Source organism: Podarcis vaucheri, assembly GCF_965113315.1.
Source record: "Podarcis vaucheri genome assembly, chromosome: 10".
Lineage (NCBI taxonomy): Eukaryota > Metazoa > Chordata > Lepidosauria > Squamata > Lacertidae > Podarcis > Podarcis vaucheri.
The window spans coordinates 50,720,358-50,743,726 of NC_138748.1; the positions used below are offsets into that span (position 1 = coordinate 50,720,358).

The window sequence follows — 23,369 nt, forward strand, 5'->3', positions numbered from 1 at the left end:
GCGGAGATTCGAACTGCCGACCTTCTGATTGGCAAGTCCTAGGCTCTGTGGTTTAATCCACAGCGCCACCTGCGTCCCTCAGCGAGGCATACTACTGAGTAAATTACACATAGGATTACACTGTTACACATTTCCTCTGAGACACAATGCAAGCAACTTGTGGACTGCCTTCCAATTATTTTATTAACAGATAATGAATTACCTTTTTAAGGAAGTAATTTCAGCAGTTTTCCGTGGACAAGCTGCCAGCCCAGGGAGCTTCCATTGTGTCTGCTTAATTGGTTGCAAATAGAATGTTACTGCAAACAGCGAAATATACAAATACTCCGGAAACTTGTATGTGGCATTATTCAGGTTGCTGAGATGACAGTAAATAAGAACTGATCATTTTTAAGGAGAGGGAGATAAGACAAGGGATTAGAATGACCGTGTTATGAACTTGATAGAAATGTGCATTTAAGAGCTAAAATTAAGATTTTAAAATTAAAGCTGATGGACTGATGTCGTGTAAGGCAGCTTCATATATTTTTAGCAGTGTTCTATTGTTGCTTTCTTGTTTTTTTAATGCATATTTAACTGATTTGTATGTTTTTGTTATTGGGTTTTTTAGTCTATATTGCCTGGGCACCAGATTGGAAGACTACTAATAAATACAATACATAAGTGAGTAGTTAATCATGCACAAACCACAGTTCCCCTTAGGAAGAGATATTACACTTTCTACCTAAATATGTCTTTTTTGGAGGATGAACCCAGTGCTGTTATCTTGCCACTCTTGATTTTCTCTTCCTATCCAACACCCAGGACAACCTTGCCTTCCATTATATCCAAGTCTCTTGCCTAATATTTCATGCTGAGAATGCAAAGCAGTGGATCAAATACAGTAGCACAAATAACACTTTATCTTTTACAGTTGCTGGCCATTCAGATTTCCTGACTCCACAGTCACTTCCTCTTCATTACCCTTTGAAATGTTATGTCTTCTTAAAGTATGAAAAGAGATTGAACCCTAAGTGAAATCAAGGGTGGTTTTATGCTTTCTTTCATTCCTCTGTTCCCTAACTGAAGGTTTTCTGGGGCAACACAAATAGTACTTTATATATGTCAGTGGAGTTGCAACCAAGCTTGTGAAAAAAATGGGGAAAGAATCCCAAATAATACAGCTTACCGGATAAGCAGAACTCAGTTCATTATTTGACGTGAATGGGAGAAAAGGTCACACTTGTAGTTGGAACAGCGTTGGCACTGGTATGTGCAATGACATTGATCTGCTTCTCTGAGTCGCACTCAGGTTATCATACAGGCCAACGCAAGGCCATGTTGTCCATTTTATTCTCTGTAACTCGGGTTCTTTTATTCTCTGTAACTCGAGAATAAGGGCCCATGTTTTATGGTGTTGTAGGCACTGCATGTTCTGTCACAGCTTTGAATGAGGATGATCATGTGATGGCTGGCAGCAAACTGAGCTTTAGGGCACCAGTGACCCTTCCCTCTACTTTTTGAATAGCTGTGCTATTACTCAGTACACATAGGGATCTGCATGCACCATGGGCCATGGCATAAACATTGCCACTGATGGAACAGGGGTTTGAAGTCGGCGTGAGCGGCAGCTGCAGTGCCAGAGCTGGTTGTGAGAATCGCATGTCTGTTTGTGCTAGATCTAAGATGAATAATACATTATTTCCATGCTTACACCCTGCCTCTGAAATCTCATCTGTGTCAGGTATTCTACTGTAAGCTTCTTGGGGCAGGGGCCTGCCTTCTTGTACTATGTAAAGTGTCACGCACAGTGATAGTGCTTTTTAGATATATAATGATGGGGGGGGGGTTTAGTCTTCACAAGCAAATTCTCCTAGACTTTCTAGGCATGGGTCTGAGTGTTTGTTTGTTTTTTCATTTGCCCTGACGCTTTTCCTGGGAAAACCTGCTGTTTACTGCTGAATCGGAACAAACATCAATCTGCAGGAAAAAAATCAATTGATGTTTGTTCCGATTCAGCAGTATAGAGTTGTTTTTCCAAGGGGAAAGGAGTGGGGCAAGCAGAAGTGTGGACAAGCCCTCTGTAGACACATAGGCAACCTGGTCAGTCTTTTCTGGTATGGTGAGATGTACTGTATTTCTGTTAAATTCTAGTACAGTGGTACCTTGGATTAAGAACTTAATTCGTTCAGGAGGTCAGTTCTTAACCTGAAACAGTTCTTAACCTGAAGCACCACTTTAGCTAATGGGGCCTCCCGCTGCTGCCGCACCACTGCTGCAAGATTTCTGTTCTCAGCCTGAAGCAAAGTTCTTAACCCGAGGTACTATTTCTGGGTTAGCGGAGTCTATAACCTGAAGCGTCTGTAACCCGAGGTACCACTGTAATCAGGTTATATCTAATGTTAGTCCTGTTGAGGGCAGACCCGCTAAAAGTAGTGGGCATTTATTTACATAGGTCTGTTGTCTGTGCATCTACTAATCTGATCATTACTTAGTTGGAAACAATACATTATTTGTAAATTTGCATTGATGCATGCATATTAGCATGTGCAAATTTTATGCAAATGCGCACAAACTTTTTAGGGGGGATTAATTTCCTCTTTGGGGTGACTTTCAAGCTCACATGAAATAGCTTCATTTCAGTGTTGCAAAGCAAAAACACCCTAATAAACCTCATTATAGCAACTCATATTCCATGATGACAATTCACTTCATTGATGCCGGTGTGTTCACTGTTTACTTTTATTCAGTGTATAAAGTTCATCTTCTCCATCTGTCAGCATGATTGTGTGCGATCAATTAATAAACCTAAAAAAGGCTGCAGTGCACTTCTTTAATGAATGTTCTTTCATAGCACAGATAATGGGAAGGAAGAGGGCAGCCTTTCATGATTTCCGTAATGCCATATTTGCTCTTTTCTGATGCGCACTGCTTTATGAAAACAACAACAAACAAAAAAATCCAACCACCTTAAACCACAAAAAAGCTCTGAGCAATTTGTGTTGACTGTGCGTGTGCCTTCAGTAAACATTCCTATTCCCTCTTTCCTCCCTGCTGCCTGTGTGATTGTTCTTTGATCAAACTAAACAGGGCTTGAAAAGACAAAAGAGGCAGAAACAGAAGAAAGATGTCTTTAAAGAACTTATCGTGCAGCTACCTCCACTATGAGCAAAAGTGTTGTCCAATGAGTATGATAAAGAAGACTTGCTTGTTTGGGGCTTTCTTTCTTTCTTTGCAAATGCTTAAAAAAAGAGGGCGATTTGTGTGGACATTATCTAGCATTGTGTTTCTGAAAGACAAAGAGACCTGACTAAGCAGAGTCCAAGTTTAATGTCATAAAAAACCCTTGAACTCACAACCGAGGGCATTTATGATCCCTGGATAGGCCCAACCACTAATGGCATTGAAAGTTTCCATGTTGGGGTAGGAAAGCAAAGAGGTTTTTGGTAAGGAAGAGCACATTTTGCAGGGAGGCTTAAAGACACTGTTCAAGAGTAAATATTATTTTCAAGTGCAAATTTGGCTTTGCCTCAAGTACATTTTAAGAGCCTTGGTTATGGTGACTAGCTTATCCTGCATAACGATAATTGGCAGGGAGACTCTGAGTGACAGGTGTTGGGCTACTCCTCTCACTAAATGCCACCCCCATCTTGTGCATGCTTGTTCACATTGATTGACTGATTTAATATTTTTTAAAAGTGCCTTTTGTGATATAAGACTCCTAAGTGGTTTCCACCAAACAAGGAAGCCGTTGACAATAACACGTTTAAGATACAATTAATGCACCACCACCATAAACAACAAAAATAATAGCAACCATCAATACAACGATATAAATGGAGTCTGGGCCCCAAACATGCATGTAACATCCCAGTCAGATTCTCTGCATAATACCAGGAGCAATGAGATAGACCATTGGTTCATTTAGCTCTGTATTGTCACTACAATGACTGGCAAAGGCTCTCTGGGGTTGCAAACAGAAGTCTTTCCCACAGCCCTACCTGGAGATGCTGGGGAATGATGCTTGTGACCATCTGCATGGAAAGTATGTATTTTACACCAAGCTACGTTTGAGATGGAGACTTGTCTGTTGCCTGGGGCTCCACGTTTGCAACACAGACTCCTAGAATGGACTTTTTCAGCTTTGAGAATGTAGTTATTCACGTAGCATGCACACTTTTTACTTAGATTTCTAAACTGGAATTGTTCATTAAGCTGATGTTCCATAGGCTGGATCTCTGACGTTCTTCTTCCAAATCCCCATCAGGAGGCGGATTGCAACAGTCAAGGATCAACTAGTGTAGGGGTTTACTGGGACTGTGTAGCCTTGGGGCTCTTCATTCATTTCCTTGACTTTTTCATCAGTCAGATCACATTAGATTCCAGGACTTCTTGGTGTCAGTTACTTAGGTCAAAAGGCTGGCAAATACCTGTGGGTAGATGGGTGATTGGATGGAGGACATGCAGTTAGTCTGTCAGGCCACCAGGAATTTGGGTGGCAGATGGTTGTTCAGATAGTCTGGCAGTGCAAAGGGGATGCCTGGTGACCAGTTCCCCAGACTGGGGGAGAGCTGCAGATTGAGGAGAGATGGCTAGAGGACGAGTCTATCTGTCTATCTGTCTGTCTGTCTGTCTGTCTATCTATCATCTCTATTCAAAGTGTGGCAGTTTCAATCCCTAGCATCCAGATATGGCTAGGGAAGAATCTTTACTGAAACCCTGCAGAGATACTGCTAGTTAGTGCAGACCACACATTGCAATAGTGCCAAGTTCTCTACTATTTTTAGAATGACTTCAGAGATGGTCCTAACATTAAATCATGCCAAAATTGTTGTTGTTGTTGTTGTTGTTGTTGTTGTTGTTGTTACCCATTGGGGTGCTATTGCGTTATTATGCATGGTTTATACCTGAAGTCTTGAACTGCCTTGGGCTAGCGTTCGCCTGAATATTGCTGAAACCTCATTGCAATGTGGTTGTTTGCCATCAATCCTATTTTGTCTTTGGCTGTTTTCTTTTTTGAAAGTTTGTTTTGCTGTCTAATAAAAGCCAGTCCCTGCTTTGACTTGAGCTTATTATTTATTACTACCCTCCACCTTTCCTTTGCAAGAGAGGTGGCAATTTGTTCTCTTTTTCTCCCCCCCCCTAAAAAAAACCTTTCATAATCTTTGCTCTCTCCATGCCCAGATTTCAGAAATCGGTGACTATTATGTAACAGATGGTCTGACAGACCTCCGACTCTTTGACGTGATGGCTTGCTTGGCGTAGAACATAGCGGCAGTGGAGTAAGTATTCAGAAAGATAGACGCTCATGAATTTTAACTCTCTCATGACAAAGGAATTCAAGGGGGCAAGGGCTGATCTATCAGTTGCCGAAGTAATTAAAAGACTTAGATGGCTCTCTAGGACAGAGTATCCCTTCACTGTTACAGGCTGTTTATACTGGATTAGCCTTGTCCATGCCCCATTCATCTATATATGAATAACTAGAACAAAACAATGGGCCAGCCTTAATCCAGAAATTGATACATTCCAACAAGCACCAGTCAGGGCTGTTCTTTTAGTTTTTAATGAAATGTACAGTGTGACATCAAGATGGGGCATGCCACAGCAAAATGAGTAGCCATTTTGATTGCTGCTTTTGATACTCTCGCTGAATTGCCATAGTTCCAGTGGTGTAAAATCCACTTTTTCTAATACTAATTGGGATACTGAGGTTTTGCCTTATTAGCTTTAGCAGTTGAGAGACACAACAGCGGCAAAAGTTGGACCACTTTCTGGTGGTGAAAATGTAAAGAATGAAAACTTTGCAAATGCACGAGTCACACCAGGCTCTTTCTTCTGCTTACGCTGGATAGTCATTCTGTCACTTATAAGGGGTAGTAATATGCTTGTCTCCAGGGTTGTGGGCAAGGCAAATGCACCTTGTCAAGGGTGAGGAACCTCAGGTCTGCAGGGTCAAAAGCTGCTCTCCAAATGTCTTTGTCTAGCACTCAAGACTCTTCCCCGGCCACACCCTCTCCTGAGACCACACCCTTCGCCAACACTGCTATGCGCTGTCTTTGAGTGCTTTTTCCTGGCTGAAATGTTCTTGTAAACTGTTGCAATGCATGTTGCTTGCCTGGGTGGAGGATGAAGATATATGGTTGGGTGAGAGTCTAAATACAGCTGATGGTTGGGTGGCTTGAATGCACCTGACTGTACAAAGGTAAGAATCACATGCATTTTACTTCTGCCTGGCCCTGCATGTGGCCTCCAGAGGCTTGCCCACAAGGGAATTTGACCCTCTGCCTGACAAAGGTTCCCAGCCCCTGGTATAGGTGGCTTCCTACACACCACAGCTTATAGGGTCTCAGGTACTAGGGTTTGGAAGGACCTGTGCTTGAGAACGTGAAGGGCTAATGCCAGTCAGGATAGACTGGACAGGTCGCTTTTTTGACTAAACAACTTGGTATAAAGTGAAGTGATCCCACTCCACTTCTTGTCTAAGGAAGGGCATTAGTCGTCCGAGGTCCTTTGATGCCTACCTGAAACATCAGAGTAGGCACATGGAGACTCCATAATGGTGTAGAAGTGCAAGGCTTTAATGAGTAGTCATCTCCAAGACAATGGGTAGCCATCAGGGCTGCACCAGAATAGAAGTACTGAGTTGTCCACCTTTCTTATTGGAGCAGTGCCAGTGTCACGCTGAATCTGTCCTTGAGCCTGTAAAACCTTACTCTGATTCTGCTACCAATTACCCTGCCATGTGCTTCCTGTTCAGGGCTCACCCTCTGAACCCCACCTAGGCTCAAGAAAACTATTTTACAGGGGCATTCTGATATCTAGGTCAAATGGTGCACAGCACTGTATAAATAAAAAGTAAAAGTAGACTGTAAAAAGTATAAATAAAAGTAAAAGTAGACTGTAAGCAGAATTCCAGCAAGGCTCCATTGGATTCTTCTTAATCATTCTCTGTAAGGTGGATAGGAAGTTCTTTGTAAATTGACACGTTTCACTGTCAGTTTTATTTCATCAGAGGTGGTTCTCAAATGTTCTCTTTTCATATTCTCTTATTCGGATATCTGTGATTTGTGGAAAAGAAAACTATACTTTTCTCCTTTTTGTGTCTGGTACTAGTACCTTTGTAGCTGAATAACAGAGAGCTCCTTGAGTTTCAGCTCAAACAGAGTATGTACAGTCATACCCTTTAACAAAACAGTAATGCTGTGATGGTATTTTGGTTCAGCTGTTGCTTTTTATTCCTTTGGAGTAAGAGAAGAGAAAATAAAATAATAATGATTTTAGACTAAATTTTCAATGATTTGAAAGACACACAAGTCCCAAAGTTATTTACCCTCTGCATAATAAGTTGGGAATTCTGGGTTGTATTCAACAAGGGCATAGTGCTTGTAGAAGGCCTTCGTTCCTGCAGTGGGACTATTCCTCCCCTATTCCCCTAGTGCTTCCCAAATCTGCTCTGGATTCCACCCCACAAGGTCTGGAGCAGTTCTGGGGGAGTGTAAGGGTACATTGTGTGGACACTAGAAGTTCCGTTGTGCAAGCAGCAGTTATTCCATCAGTGTGATTCCTTTGTTGGGCAGAATGTTAAACAGAGAGGGCACCAAATACATTTACTTAACAGCGCTTAGTAACAACAGGGTAAGAAGCAATTAAGAGTCAGGATTCCAGAATTAACAGCATTTCAGTCAGGATGCCAAAAGAAACAGGGCAGATAATGTGCCTGTTTCTTTCCAGAAGGACCAACATGGTTTCTGCCATTCTTATGATATCCAGTTCTCATAGAAATATAGGCAGCTGCCTTATACTGAGTCAGACCACTGGTCCATCTAGCTTAATAATGTCCACACTGTTTGGCAGCAGCTCTCTGGGGTTTCAGACAGGGAACAATTCTTAGTCCCACCTGGAAATGCCAGGGATTGAACTTGGAACCTTCAGCATGCAAAGCAGATGTCCTGCCACTGAGCTACGACCCAGTTCAAGGGACAGCCTTACCACTTGGCAGAATGAGGTGGATGCCACAGGCAGCCAATGCTGAACCAGGGGCATGGGAGTAGTGGCAAGATGTTGGGGACAGAGCTGTGTGTGCTACTTGGCCTGCCCTGCATCTGTAAGTGCAGTGGAGGATACTGTCCCTGTACAGAAGTCAGACTCAAAACTGCCAGTCAAGTCAGTGCCTGTCCACAGGGGTAGAGGAACAGCATCTTGTCCTTCTCAGGCAGCAGAATGTCTTAGGCCGGCCCTGTCAGGTTCTAGACTGGATCAAGCTACTCTTGCCAAGTGCTTGTTATTCTTTTTTAACTTTAGGACCAACACAGAAAGGAATAATCCAAGTAGGGTTTTTTTTAAACATCATCATCATCGTTGTCAAGGCAACAGAGTTTGTTCATGGGCTGCCCTATGATTCAGATGTTCCAGCCTGTGGATAAACAAAGCTGCAAAATAAAGGTCATTTTAATCAGGCATCACATGTGAAAATTACCTGAGGGCAAATAAATGCAAGTATCAGATTCTTATCAGATCCCTGGGATAACAATAGCCGGGTCACTGGGGAGAATCTGTTAGTGTTGGCCCACTGGGTCATATAACAATGCAAACGCTCCCTTTGGCTTCCCACTGCTGTGACCCGTCCATCTGCTTCTCTCTGGCCATATGTCAGAGAACTATCAAAGACTACAAACATCTGAGTTTTATGCATCTGAATGTTCTTCAGTTTTCATTGAAGCTTCATAGAAATGCTGCTGCTCTGAAATTCTTCTTTCATAAAAGGGCTTTTTGTACTTTTAAGTTGAGTGTTAACATTCTAGTATTGATATTATTAGGAGTTGTATTTGCATAGTGCTGCTGTAACGGCTTGTAGCTGAGCCCAGGAAAGTTCACCCAATGCACCATTATCACTTTATTGTGATAATTTTTAAGTCACATCTTGGGGAGAGAAAACAGATGGAAGTGTGTGTGTGTGTGTTTAGTAGCAGCACAATTATGAAGCGCATAGTAAAAAACTAAATGGTTTCACTATCAAAAATGTCATAAAAGATTAAAGTGTTTTCCAAGGAAACAGAAAATGTGTGACTCAAAAATTTAAAAAAATAAAATACATCAGGACTCTATTCTAGAGCTAAAATTTAAAGCAAGCCATTCTCTGGAGAATATTGTAAACAGGCAGTTTTACAAGTTGTAACGGAGCCACACAAAAGTAGTAGATGGAAAGACAATCCGCTAAACATATTTCAGCTAAACGTATTTCAACTTCAGTCTTCTTTGTTGGGTTATAAATGCAGTGTGTAGTTACATTGTATTTAAGATAACTCTGTTAAAGTTCAAATTCAGATTTGCACACATTCACACAAGTACCCTGAATAAGTTTCTTTAAAGGCAAATCTAAAGCTTCATGTAGGAGTTATTTTGTTCATTTGGTTCATTGTGCGCTCGATGTTATAAGTCCCATGTACTTTTATCCAAGCGTCTAGAGCAGGGGTGAGGAATTTACCACCCTCCTGATATTTGTTGGACTACAAATCCCATCATCCCTCACCACTGGCCTTGCTGGCTGGGGCTGATGGGAGCTGGAGTCCAACAATATCAGGAGGTACACAGGCTTAAATGGACTGGCGACCCTTCAGTTTTATCCCTCCCTCTAACTGTGAGTTAAAATATTAACCTCAATGAAGTGGTATGTAATACAGTGCCAACTTCTTCAGTTAAGAGAATGTGTGTGTACAAGTTTTGGTCCCAAATAAATGCAGCTTTCCAAACCTTTGAAACTCACCTGTGCTGTTCCTCCCGGTAAAAGGATTCTGCTGCCTTACTTTCCAGCTTCTTTTATCTGGCTGAGTGCTCTCTGGGTATCCAGTCAATCAGGATACATTAGAAGAGCTCTAGAATCTTTCCTCGTGAATCCACTCTCTTTTTAACTAGTACAAACATCCTTTCATATTTAAATCTCAAAGCCTACTTACAGTTTCCAATAGTCTTAATGTGAGTTCAGACCACCAAGGGGAAATCTGGACAGCAGTAAATACATGAGGGTTCAGCTGAATTACCTTTCAGAGGGAAAAAGCCATTATTATGGTACACTGCAATCTAATTTATCCGAATGCACTAAATTGGAGCAGGGGAAGAGAGGGGAGCAGAAAATCAGATATTCAGATGTGTGTTAAAGTGAAACAGGCTTATATGGTGGTGGGAGATGCAAAACAGATTTAGGTACTTTTCCTTAGCTGAAACAAAATGTTGCACACCTTTGAGAGCAAAACTTCAGAATTCAGTTTCAGTTTTTTGAATTTCAAGCACAACCTCATTTCAAATCCCACAGTTCCTATTTCATTCTGGGGCCCTTAGAAGCAAATGTTCCTGGTGTCTGTGTTCCCCAGGTCCCCTTCCCTTCTGCACCCCAATGCCACTGTTCTCATGATTTCTGTCCCCCACCCTGCTGAAGGGTAATTGCTACAAAGTGCAAATCCTGGCTCTACTGTAGGCACTGTTGGTTTCTGCTCTCTTCACTGTGCAGCAAAGTGCTTGTCACAAGACAATGTTTACATTCCACAGTCAGAGCACTGTTGGGTTTTCACACGGGAATGGGAAGCTGGATGTGACGTACACTGGTTTCCTGTTTTTCACTGATCTCTCGGTGTTCGTTATTCCGAGGAGAAGGACGGTTGCTTCTCTGCTCCCGCAGAGGCAAGATGCATGTTTGTAATTTCTCAATACTGAACTGAGAATAAAGCAACTTTAAGCATGTGGCACGTACTATTCATCATTCCGTTGTGCACAGGACTCTGCAATATCAACAGGCACCACTTCACTCTCTAATACATTCATTGGAAACCACAGTATTATTAGGGCCAGGGGAGGGTGAAGGGGTGAAGGATATGCTGCCCAGATGACAAGACCCCACTCCTGGCCTCACTGATGTCGTCCAAAGGAAAGCAGAGCTTGGCTGCAGGAGTTGCTGGAAGGGGACATTCAAGGCACCATTCAACTGTATTAGAGACTCCACTCCAGATTTGTCTAGGGTGTACTCCTTAGCCTTTTCTTCTCCCAAAGATATCCCGCAAAGCAGTGGAGGTTTAGGACCAGATTTTTCCTTCTCTAGATAGGCTACTTTCCTAGGTTGACAAGCCCCATCTGCCCCTCACTTCCCTATACAGTATGTGCAGAAACCTCCTTCTTGACTGTTGGACCGACAATCTGCTAGACCCTGTCTTTGCATGCAGGGGAAGTCCCTAACTCACTGTGTGTGTGTGTGTGTGTGTGTGTGTGTGTGTGTGTGTGTATCCCAAAGATGGTTCAATTTGTATGAAATACAGCTGGGTCCTGTGGATTTTATTCAGGCACTGTAATATTTACTCTTGACTCCCTGAATGGCTTAGGACTGTTGGTTTACCCAGCACACTTTGCCCTGGGATTGCCACCTGTGCTCACTGGTGGCAGTTCTCCAAGTTCTCTGGCAAATATATCTCTCAACTTGGTTATCTAAGGTTATCTTGAACTAGGGAGGGCAAGAATTGATCATGGGATGTAAAGCAGGAATGGGGAGCTGGAGACACTGCAGATATTGTTGGACTACAGCTCCCTTCATTCATGAATGTTGGCCATGCTGGCTGGGGCTGATGGGAGATGGAATCCCCACGGGGGACACACGGGGAGTCACAGGTTCCTCATCCCTGATGTAAAGCATATGATCTACCACTGAGTTGTATTTTCTGCCCTTGAGTTGACTGGATTGTTATTGAAGGTCTGTTCTTGGTTGTGATTAACCCAATCAGATGGGTGGGGTACAAATAATAGGTTGTTGTTGTTGTTGACTACACAAAGGGTGGAAAGTGGAGTCCATGGTAAAAATCAGATATATTTGTTATTGCTGGCATGAATAGATTCCATTTTCAAGATCAGCAATTTTGGAATGTTTGCCTTCTACATCCTTATGAAGTTTTAAAGCAGCTGTTCACATATCTCTATGGATTTTCTGCAGGTGGGTGGCAACAGCTATTCTTTGGGACTGATTAGTTCATTTAATTCTCTCTCTCCCCCTATACTAGCTCATTTTTAAAAAATCACCAGGATCATTAGTGTGTTCTTTCTGATACAGTTACTCTCTGATACAGAATGGCTGTGAAATCTGTAAGGCCTGGGGAGACGAAATCAATGTTGCTGCTTGTCAGTGATCTCTGGACTACCACCAGTCTATGTGAATGTATCTGCCTGCCTGTCTTTGTGTGCACATGTGCAAACTGATCTCTCCAACAGAAGGTTTTGACCTTACAGCCCTCGGAGGGTTGGCCAACAGCAAATGTGGCTCTCAGGCCCCCAAAAGTTAACCATCCCTTTTGTATATGATTTTGTTTTGTTTGTTTATCATTCATTTTACCAAATTTCAGTGCAATCTTATACAAATCTTTTCTGACACAAGTCCAGTTGAGCTCAATAGGACATACTCCTTGGTAAAAAAGGAGTATAGGATTTCAGCCTTTTCCATTGTTCAGTCAGCCACATTTCTGGCTCCAAGAATATACCACTGACAGCTGCATAATTCAGATTAATTCTTCTTATGAAGTTGTGTAATCTCATTTTACAATCAAGAGGGTGCACTTCCCCTATTTCCTATGACTAATGTATTCTACTTTAGAATGTTGGTTTTACTTATTGGATCCAACCTTTCTTTGAAGGAACTCAGGGCAATACTCAGGGATAATACACAGGATTATCTTGTTTCTTGTTTTTTCCTCACTCTACAAGGAGCCTATGAGGTGGGTTCAGCTGAGGGATAGTGGCTGGTTAAACAGTCTCCTGCTTATACAGTGCTTGAACTGTATTCATTTTTAAAAAGAATTTGTTCTAATTCAAGTTCACGTTGTTCAAAAAGGAACTAGCTCATTTCGTGTTCATCCTAATGAAGCTTGTAGTTCATAGAAAGTTCACCCTTGGCAAAAAAAAAAGAAAGTAAAATAAAACAAACCAGCATGTTCTTCATTATTTCATTCATTCAATTTATATTCCACCCTTTATTTCAAAGGCGTCATGGATGGCAAACACTCACTAAAACAATATAATTAAAAGCAGTTTTTTAAAAAGCTTTAATAAACTGCTGTGCTGAAGTATAGGGTACAAAAGTAAATCAGGGCCACCACCAAGTGGTAATATGTCTGCCAGACAGAATGTGAACAGATGATGTTTTCCCCTGGTGGCAAGGAGAAACAGATACAAGACACTATTTTAAATTTCCCATGCCGCCTTGCTGTTGTGTCACTGTGGGAATTTTAAATAGCAGTTCCTCAAAACACCTGTGTGAGGCCAGTGGGACCTCAGAAGCTGACCAAAGCATGGGGTGCTGATCTCAGAACTGGTTTGAACCCGGGCCAGCCAACATTCTATCCACTGAAGGTGCAGGTGCCAGGTTTAAAGCATGACCGAACAGTTACAAAATGGAGGAAGAACGACAGGCTTAAACCTATGAAGCTCACTTCCCTGGGTTTCATATGTTACTTCATGTTACAAAATCAGCAGTTACATTATACAGTACATCCACTTGTTGCATACTATTGTGCTTTCTGAAATGCATGTACCTAGAGATAAGGCCAGTCGTTAGCAGTGGGTGCGTGGGTGGGGTCACATGGTCCAAAAATTTGAATCCTTCTCACCCTTTAAAGCATCTACATGTACAAAAGTGAGAGCTGAACCATAAAGAAGGCTGATCGCCGAAGAATTGATGCTTTTGAATTATGGTGCTGGAGGAGACTCTTGATTGTCCCATGGACTGCAAGAAGATCAAACGCATCCATTCCTAAGGAAATCAGCCCCGAGTGGTCACTGGAAGGACAGATCGTCAAACTAGGACGTGAGCAACCAGGGTTCGGATCTCCACTTGGCCAGGAAGCTCACTGGGTGACTTTGGGCCAGTCACTGCCTCTCAGCCTAACCTACCTCACAGGGTTGTTGTAGGGGGTGAAATGAAGACGGCGAGAACCATGCATTCCACCTTGAGCTCCTTGGAAAAAATGGTGGGACTAATAAAATGTAATGTACAGTAATGTAATGCAAGATGTATTCTCTGACCTTGTACTATTTATGTTGCAAAAAGGTTGCAGGAAGCAGTAGTTAAGTGTGTGGGTATGCACACGCGCTTGTGTATTTAAATCTGCAAGCTTGATTCCAGGAATAGGCACATTTAACACAGCACAGGCTCTGTTCAAATGCAGTATTTCTGAATACACAAAAGAAACTCTATTGGCTCAAGCCAAGAGAAGATGCAAGCTTGAGCTCGCACAGAGCTGAGTAATGCTATCTTGTCAATAGGAATTGCCTTGAGTCTCTATCTGTTTGGCCACGCTAACTAATGATCATTTAACTGTACTGTCAGTTCTGTTTAAATTTGAGTGTTGCCAGTTGCTTCCTTCGCCCAGCCAGCCAATGAGAGCTGGGCAAGTCATTCATGCATGCTGCTGCCCCAGTGGCTCTGAGCCTATAGCAGCCCAGTTTAATAGGGCATTCAGAGCTCATTAGCAAGGAAACACATCAGGAGTGACCGCTCCAGTACCACACGTTGCAACTAATAGCCTCGCTGAACAGAATCGTTTCTGTTTCTGCTCACTTGTTGTTGAGTCCTTTCTGTGTCAACAAGTGGTCATGTCGGCAGGAGCCCGGCCATTCTGCCCAACAGTTTTATCCGTTGCTCTCCCGAGCCAGACTTGTGTCCTCCTTCATTGTTCGGCCTACAATGGAGCATGAGCAATCACAAAGGCTTCACAGCCATTCATCATCAGCTCACAGATTTGCCCGAGCAATATTGCCTGCCAAACACTCAGGCCATCGTGTTGGCACAGTGAGCGAGTGAGTGAATGAATACCCATGAAATACAAATAGTTTCACAACTTGCACTTTTTTGTATGTGTGGCTCCGATGGCATGACAAGGAGGGACAGGAGCACAAGGAAGCTCTGGCTGGTAAAGGGAAGATTCAGGAGGAGAGAGGGAAAAGGAAAAGGAGAGGTAAAGCTATTGGAGGTGGAACGCACATCGTGGGCCAAAATAAACTTGAATTGATTTCGTTTTATGACAGGTGCCATTGAGCCAGAGCTTAGCACTGTGAAATATCACTGATTTAAACAGGCATTTAACTCCCTGCCACAGAAACCAGCTGGATCTCAAACTGTTGGCTTGCATTCTGTTAGGGCTGCGATCCAATTAACAGGAATCTTAAGAGGACACTCCCAAACATGTTTAGTTGGACATCAGTACTAATACTCTCAAGTACGTATGCATAGGATCGCAACAGTGGTCTATTACTCATATGAATTTTAGTCAATTGGTAGCACAATCCTAATTGTGTTTACTCGGAAGTCTTACTATGTTCAGTCGGACTAACTTCCTGGTAAGTGTGTTTAGGATTGTAGCCTAAATCTGCACACAGTCACAAATAAATTGCAGTATTGCTGGAGTTGTTTTTCAATAAAGCATATGTTCTTTGAAGCACTACACAAACACAGAGAGAGATTAATTGTGGAGGGGAGACATTTTCATGTTAATAAACAGTTTTGTAATAAATTAATTTAGGTTGCAGTCCTACCCAATGTCCTGATAGGCTCTCTCTGTGGGGAAAAGCAATATTGAGCCCTTCCACCCTATTCTGTATTTTAAAAAGTATTTCCCTCCCATTGGAAATGAGGAAAGTGGACTGTGCCAGTACCAGAGCTGGTGCAGTTTCCTCCCTGATCTGGGGCTGTATCAGGGGAATGGGAAGACATTAAAATCGTTGGATCCAACCTTCACTTTTGTACACTCTTGGCATGTTCCTTGGCAGCTCTAGCCACTGTCAGAAAGGGAAATTCAATGGCACAGGCTGTAGGGTCTATTGACTAAAAGCTGCAACCCTGCAATTTATTGGGTTGGACCCAGATTTCCTGTGAGTAGAGTGATACTCATGGGACACTTCTTCTAGAGGAAAGAGGGAAGAAATTTCATTTTAATTCAAATTGGGTCAGTGGATTTTCCTCTCTGGTTGAATTCTGCACGCGCATCTGAAGATTCCCGTACAGTCTTCAAAGTCAGTGCTTGTAGAATGCATGGCAGTATTTGGGCTTATTACTAGATGGCTGCACATGATAACTTCTATGCTTGAATCAGAAAGGAAGCGTTGTATGCCCAACTCCTGATGTGTTAGTGTAAAGAAAATTTGCCACTGGTGGGTGTGGACATGCGCTGTATCCTCAAGTGGAAGGAGATGGGAGAGGGATCAAACAGTAGACTAGGATTCCATTTTACTCAGCTCTGTGTTCAGGGTGCTCAGTTGAAACCCATCTTTTCTATAGCTTAGTTTAGAATCATAGAATTGTGGAGTTGGAAGGGACTCCAAGGATCATCTAGACCAACCCATTGCAATGCAGGAATCTCAACTAAAGCATCTGTGACAGATGGCCATCCAGCCCTCTGCTTGAAACTCTCCAATGAAGGAGAACCCACAACCTCTTGCTGTCAGAAGGTTCTTCCTGCTGTTTAGTTGGAATCTCATTTCTTGTAACTTGAAGCCATTGGTTCCAGTCCTACCCTCCAGAGCAGAAGAAAACAAACTTGCTCCATCTCCTGCCAACCCTCCTGCTTGGCAGGGGGTTGGACTCGATGGCCCTTGTGGTCTCTTCCAACTCTATGATTCTATGATTCTATGATCTTCTGTGTGACAGTCCTTTAGATAGTTGAAGATGGCTATCATCTTCAACTATCCCATGGACTGCAAGAAGATCAAACCTATCCATTCTTAAGGAAATGAGTCCTGAGTACTCACTGGAAGGACAGATCCTGAAGCTGAGGCTTTAATACTTTGGCTACCTCATGAGAAGAGAAGACTGTCTGGAAAAGACCCTGATGTTGGGGGAAATTGAGGGCACAAGGAGAAGGGGAGGACAGAGGATGAGATGGTTGGACAGTGTTCTCGAAGCTACCAGCATGAGTTTGACCAAGCTGCAGGAGGAAGTGGAAGACAGGAGTGCCTGGCATGCTCTGGTCCATGGGGTCACGAAGAGTCGGACACGACTAAATGACTAAACAACAACAACAACAATATATCCTCTCAGTTGCTTTGTGTGGCCTAGCTTACCAGAAATGGGCTGAAATTGATTTCGTTTTATCGAGGAATTTAATCTTACCAAGTATACTAGTAGCTTTTAAAACTGAGACATAGTTTTGCTGTCTAGAGGAGAAGGTGATGATCCTATATATACTTGCTTGGAACTAAACCTCATTGAATTCATGTGGGACTTACTTCTGAGTTAGACATGCATAATGTAGCATTACATATCTCAGAGAAATTAAGTGCTTGACTTAACAACTACTCATTTATCCCTACTGGTTGGGGTGACATCTGGGAACTTGATTCCATCATGCCCACATTGACAGTCATTTCAGCTGAACCAGTGAGACTCGCTACACTACTGAAGAATATGTGTCAACAAAAGAAAAACCTACAAGAAAATAAAGTCATGCTCAGAGCTCTGGCCATTGTTGACTAGCCCACATTTCATAGGCGAGTTAGCTAAAGAATAGCTGTCTCTTGTTCGTCAATCTGCCATTTAACCACAGCATATGGTTTTTGTCTTGGGATCATGCAACATGTCACAAAGGAACAGACAGTGGACAGTTACTAGGGAGTCTTTGTATGCTTTGGAGGGCAAAGGAAGATGGTATTTTAATAGATTTCCCTAGAGACCTCTTAGAGCAGTAATCTAATTGCTGAAATCAAATTTGGGACCCTGATCACAAATCATTACCTTGTCTTTTAGCCATCTATCTTTCTGTTGTTCAAACAAATAACATGCATATAGACATCCATTAGTGTTGTTCCTTTCAGGATATGTGTGTGTGCTTAACCAGCGACTCCTGCTAATGATGGGTGAGTGACCAATTGTTTAAAAATGGGGGGGCAGCAAGTTTGCTTGCACTTCCTAAAACACCAATACCAATGCTGTTTGATTGTTCCGCTTACTGGGGGTAAAAAATGCATGCATTTGCATGACATTTGCATCCTGATACTTTCTGCAGCTTTGGGTGCCATGACATGAGCAAAGGCTTGCAATGTGATAGCTAAGGTGTCTCTCATTCCAGAAATTCTGCCATGCTGGCCATTTCAAAACTTTAGTTGGTTGTGATGATTAGGATGCCTCCAGAGAATGGTGGGATCAGGCATTTCCTCAGGACCCAAGACTGGCAAAGGGCCAATTTCCCCAGCAGTGGCACCATTTCTACTTACATGAACCATGACTGCATGCTACATGAGACTGCATGAAATAAATCTCATGCATGCTCCTCTTCTAGGTTAATACCCCCTCTGAGGCACCTGGAGGGTTGCATTTGGTCCCTGGATTTATAAAAATGCAATACAAAAAAAAAAAAGAAAAAAGAATCTAGCAGCTTTTATGCAGATCTGTGTCCTCTTTTGTGATCAGTCATTTCCTCTCTTTGAGAGAGGTGTAAGAGTCTACCCTCGGTTCAGAGAGGCTGGCATCTAGAGAGTTTTCTATTTTGCTTACTTCCATATTGCACCTAGCTTCTTCTGCGATTGGGCCAAACATTTATTTTAAAAGATGGCCCTGAAGTATTTGGTATGTGTTAATCTGAAAGTGGTTTTTTTAATTCAGAGAAGAAGAAGACAAGGCCGTAACCACTGGTATGTCTTTCACCTATTAAACCAAAGAAAATACATATTTGTATTAGAAGTGTAAAGATAGTGGTGCTGACTTTGTGCATGCTTGGGGAGGTTGATTTCAGAGTATTGGAAACAAGTTGTAAAGGAGATTTATAAGATTACAAATTATTGCTTGCCTACAGGTTCACTGACTTTACAGCTTTGTCTGTTTAGAGATGTGAAACCTAATGGGTAATGTATTGATTGCAGCTGGAATGTTTCTAATGAGGAACTGGAAAAAGAAAGAAAGAAAAAGTGCTGTTGTAGCTTGACTGTCTAGTGAAATGTGTGTGCAGGTGTTGCCTGGAGGAAGCAGATTGTCTAGATCCATTTCAGCCTGATTTCAGACCAGGTTTTAGCACTCAAGCAGCCTTGGTCACTCTGATTTATGACCTTTATCAGGAAAGAGACAGGAGGAGTGTGACCCTGTTTATTTTCCTTGATCTCTCACTGGCACACAGTATGCTGATGGCACACAGCTCTCCTCTTTCTCCATTCAGGAGAGGCCGTTAAGATGTTGGACTGGTGCCTGGAATCAGTATTGGGCTGGATAGGGGCTAATAAAATGAGGCTGAATCTTAATAAAACAGAGGTTCTGTGGCTGGTCAGTTCCCATGTCCAGGTATTAGATGGACCACCTGTTCTGGGAAGGGTTGCACTCCTCCAAAGGAACAAGTTCCTAGTCTGAGAGTAGTTCTGGATTCCAAAACGTCACTGGAGTTCCAAATGGCTTTTGTGGCAAGGAACGCTTATGTCCAGCTTAGGCTGGTTCACCAATTATATATGTTTCTTGGACTGGGATAAGCTGGCCTCAGCTGTCCATGCAGTAGCCTCTTGGGCTACTGCAATGGGCTCTTGTGGGTCCATGCTTGAAGATGTCCTAGCCACAGCTTGTGCAGTATACAGCTGCCATAGTAGTTTGGTAAGTGGGTCAGCAATGGGACCATGTGTCACAGGTTCTGAGTTGTCAGTGAGCTATGAGACCCACTTCAAAGTGTTAGTTTTAGCATACAAAGCCCTAAATGGAATGGGACCTAAACACTTAAAACAGCGCCTCAACCAGTACCCCAGGCCCTACAATTGGCAGGGGAGATCCTGTTGATGTCCCTGACCTGTGGCAGAGTCTTCACAGTAGTAGTTCCCCAATTACAAAACACCCTCCCTGTTGAGGTGTGTCTGTCTCTCTCATTATCAACATTTAGGAGAAATTTTAAAACATTCCTGTTTACCCAGGCATTCTGTCAACTTTCAGATAATTAGCTGAGAGGATATGTGACTGTTTTTAGATGTTCTTAATTTTTGAAAATGTTTCAAATGCATTGTGTTTTGGGGAGGAAGGGTGTGAAAAGTACTTAATGAATAGTATTAATAATCATATTAGATTACTCGTATAAGGCAACCCCTGATTTGTGCAGGGGTTGCATTTTGGGTCATCATGCGCAATGGCAGAGTGCACATAAACCTGCTCCGCCCCCTTAAACCCCCTTATGCCCCCACCCTAATCTTCACCCCCTTTCTAGCCAGTTCTGGGTCGACGCAATGTGCATGGTTCCCCAGCCACACATCAGTTGGATCCACGTACATCGGTCATTGCCTGCAAAATGAAAAGGCTTTGATCTCACTTGCTCACTCACTCACTCACTCGCCAGAGGTATCAGATTTGTTAGAGGAGATGTAGGAGCCTTTGCGCTCCTGATGTTCCTAAACTACAACTTCCCATCAGCTCCAGAAAGCATGACCAATGGCCAGGGATGATGAGAGTTGTAGTTCAGGTGTCACCTGGAAAGCCACAAGTTCTTCACACCTGAACCAGAGCACTTAGCATTTAGAACCTGCACAGGCCAAAGCACACCAGTTACTGGAAAAACAGTTATTTCCTGGCCACCCAAAAGACTGGAATTTGGCATACACCTCGCCCACAATATACTGACAGTTTAAAAGGAAGGTGCTAATGTACCCCCCTCCCCTCAAAATGGTTGTCTGAAGTTTTTCCATTGAACTTTGCTACCATAAGCCAGGAAGCTAAATTTATTATAGAAACCAGAAGCGGCCCTGCAGTAATCTGAAAGGGAGACTTCTGGAAGTCTGTGCCCTCAAAATAGTGGAGTAAATGGTATTTTCAGGCCAACAGAAATTTTAAATTTAGCATGCACATGTTTCAAGATGCACTGATTAGTAGGAACATCTGATAATGAGGGTTTTTTGTTTTTTTTGAAATCTAAAGGCTAAGAAGGTTTACTTTATAATGGGGGCCCAACATTCCAGCACAGGCAAGTATGGTAATGGTTTCCTGCTTGGAATCTTCTGTCACCTCTGCTTTATACAATCCTTGCCTTCAGAAGCACTGGAAAAGTCGAATAAACAAACATAATATTTTTTGTCTTTCGAAAGTTGTAGTTCCTTAAAGGGAAGAATGCTAAAGCAGAGATATTGCCTTATTATTGATCTTCATAACTCACTAATGGAATTGTTTTGGGCTGAAGGGCAGGGTAAAAACAAAATCTTCAAAAATATCTAATAAGCAGAGGTGAATATGCCATTACAAGTTTTCTTAATGAATCAGGCTCAATTTTTCTCCAATTTGGTGAACTGTTGTTGAAGTCATGAGGGGTGTCTATGTGTGTTATATAATTAAAACGTCTCTTTGTACCATGTAGCTTCTATGCCTTCATATTGAGCTGCGGCATTTCGTTTCCAATATTGCCTTTCCCTTAACATTGTAGTGTTGTAGGGTGGGAGGCAGGGGGAATGAAAGCTGAAACTCTCCCAGTTTTATTGTGAGTCTGATTTTAAAGCTAATAAAAGCCTACATCTTTGGTTGGTGAAGAAGACTTGTAGGCTATAGGAGCGGTAGTTGTGGAATTTTTTGATCTTCAAATTAGAGTGCTTTTTAATCAATCTTTTTTTTTAAAAAAAAGCTTTTCATTTGCCTTTCTAATTTTTCTTCTTCGTTGCAGTTAAATCCAGTGAAATTGTATATCCTTTTATTACCATGCCAGATACGCTAACGTGAAATGGGCAATGGGTGCAGTAAATCAGAGAGGATTTACTGTCATCTTTGCGGAAGTGTTTGTTCTTGTATCTTTTCTTTCATTATTTTTTTTTTAAAGTGGTGTTGAGCACAGGGCCAGGAAGGGGGGGGGGGCGACTTCACAGTGGAGTAAACCTGAGACATAAATTCAAGAGCCAGACAGTTGAATGAACAGGATAATCGGGGTATTTTTGACAGGTGCGGGCAGCCTGCCTATAGCTGGCATATAATCATTACCATTTTAATAAGGCTCTAATAGGGGGGCTGATAATTCAATGGGGTGTGAAGATCCTAATTCAACTCCCAATCCCACATGAATGTGCTAGAATTTGTGGCCTTTGTTTTCTTCCTTTGTACCCCTGAATGCCAATAATTACTGGCTATAGATTAAAAAAAAAATTCTTAGAACTGGAAGCTAAATTAGCTCTCCTAATGCTGCACAAGAATGTCAATACTCATATTTTTTAAAAAAGAAGCAAGTGGGGTTTTTGTGTGTGTTGAGTTTGTGTGTGTGTGTGTGTGTGTGTTTAGTACACTTGTTGGTGCTGCAAAGGTTCTACAGCTGAAGAGGGTTAGCTTAGCGCATGAATAATACAACCACTGTTTCAAAAAACCATCAGGGGCTCCCTTTTCTTCCACCGGCAAATGTTATACATGCATCAAAGTGGTTGAATTGTATAATAGTCTATGTCTTGTAAAAAATGCAACTTCAGATGTCCCCAAATGCTGCATTGTTTGGTATTGATTTAACAGTCATTCATAGGGAGTTGCTGGTCCTCTGAACTTCACAGCTAATAAATGTGTGTCAAAAAGTAGTGACGCAAACTTTACTTGGGCAGTAGTCAGCCATGTGTATGAAGCGACTTTAAAAAATAAATGTTTGCAAAAGATACTCTTACCATCAAAATATTACGTTAAATCATTGGAGGGCAACTATATTTCACTGCCAAAATGCCTGCCATTGTGGCAGATGGTGTGCATGCAAAGAAGCTTGTATATTACAAGGTGCTCTAAAGGGGTATAATGCATTTTTAAATTTCTTTATTGTGTTTAAAGCACTAAAATCCTGCTTTTTAACCTCAGGGGCCCCATGAATAACATAAAATAACCATCGTAAAATACAATGCAACTAAGAAAGTACTGTAATACGGGCTCACCCACACTTTTGCTTGGCCCAGATTTTGATCGTTTTGTGTACTGATTCATTCCAAGGGGTCCAATAGCTTTTCTCAATCTTGCCCACTGAATTGAAGCTCAGTTAAGCAAAATCTCATTTCAGATTTTCTGCACATCTGATAAGATCTGATTCAGTAGGTAAGATCAGATTTTTGCAAAGCACAACCACAGAACAACGAGAAAAGTTTAACGACCTGGGGAAATTAATTGGTTAATAAAGGTAAAGTAAAGGGACCCCTGACCATTAGGTCCAGTCGTGACCGACTCTGGGGTTGCGGCGCTCATCTCGCTTTATTGGCCGAGGGAGTCGGCGTAAGGCTTCCGGGTCATGTGGCCAGCATGACTAAGCCACTTCTGGAGAACCAGAGCAGCGCACAGAAACGCCATTTACTTTCCTGCCAGAGCGGTACCTATTTATCTACTTGCACTTTGATGTGCTTTTGAACTGCTAGGTTGGCAGGAGCAGGGACTGAGCAACGAGAGCTCACCCTGTCGTGGGGATTCGAACTGCTGA

General features: G+C 42.3%; 1 long non-coding RNA gene across 3 annotated transcripts in view; it reads left to right on the top strand.

Moving 5' to 3' along the window:
• Window positions 1–23,369, top strand: part of LOC309542104 — a 159,090-nt gene that overhangs the window by 85,955 nt on the left and 49,766 nt on the right. For all 3 annotated transcript variants that reach the window (XR_014224065.1, XR_014224066.1, XR_014224067.1), the window contains one exon: window positions 5,164–5,261. This is a non-coding gene — a long non-coding RNA (uncharacterized lncRNA). The remainder of the gene's footprint in view (window positions 1–5,163; window positions 5,262–23,369) is intronic.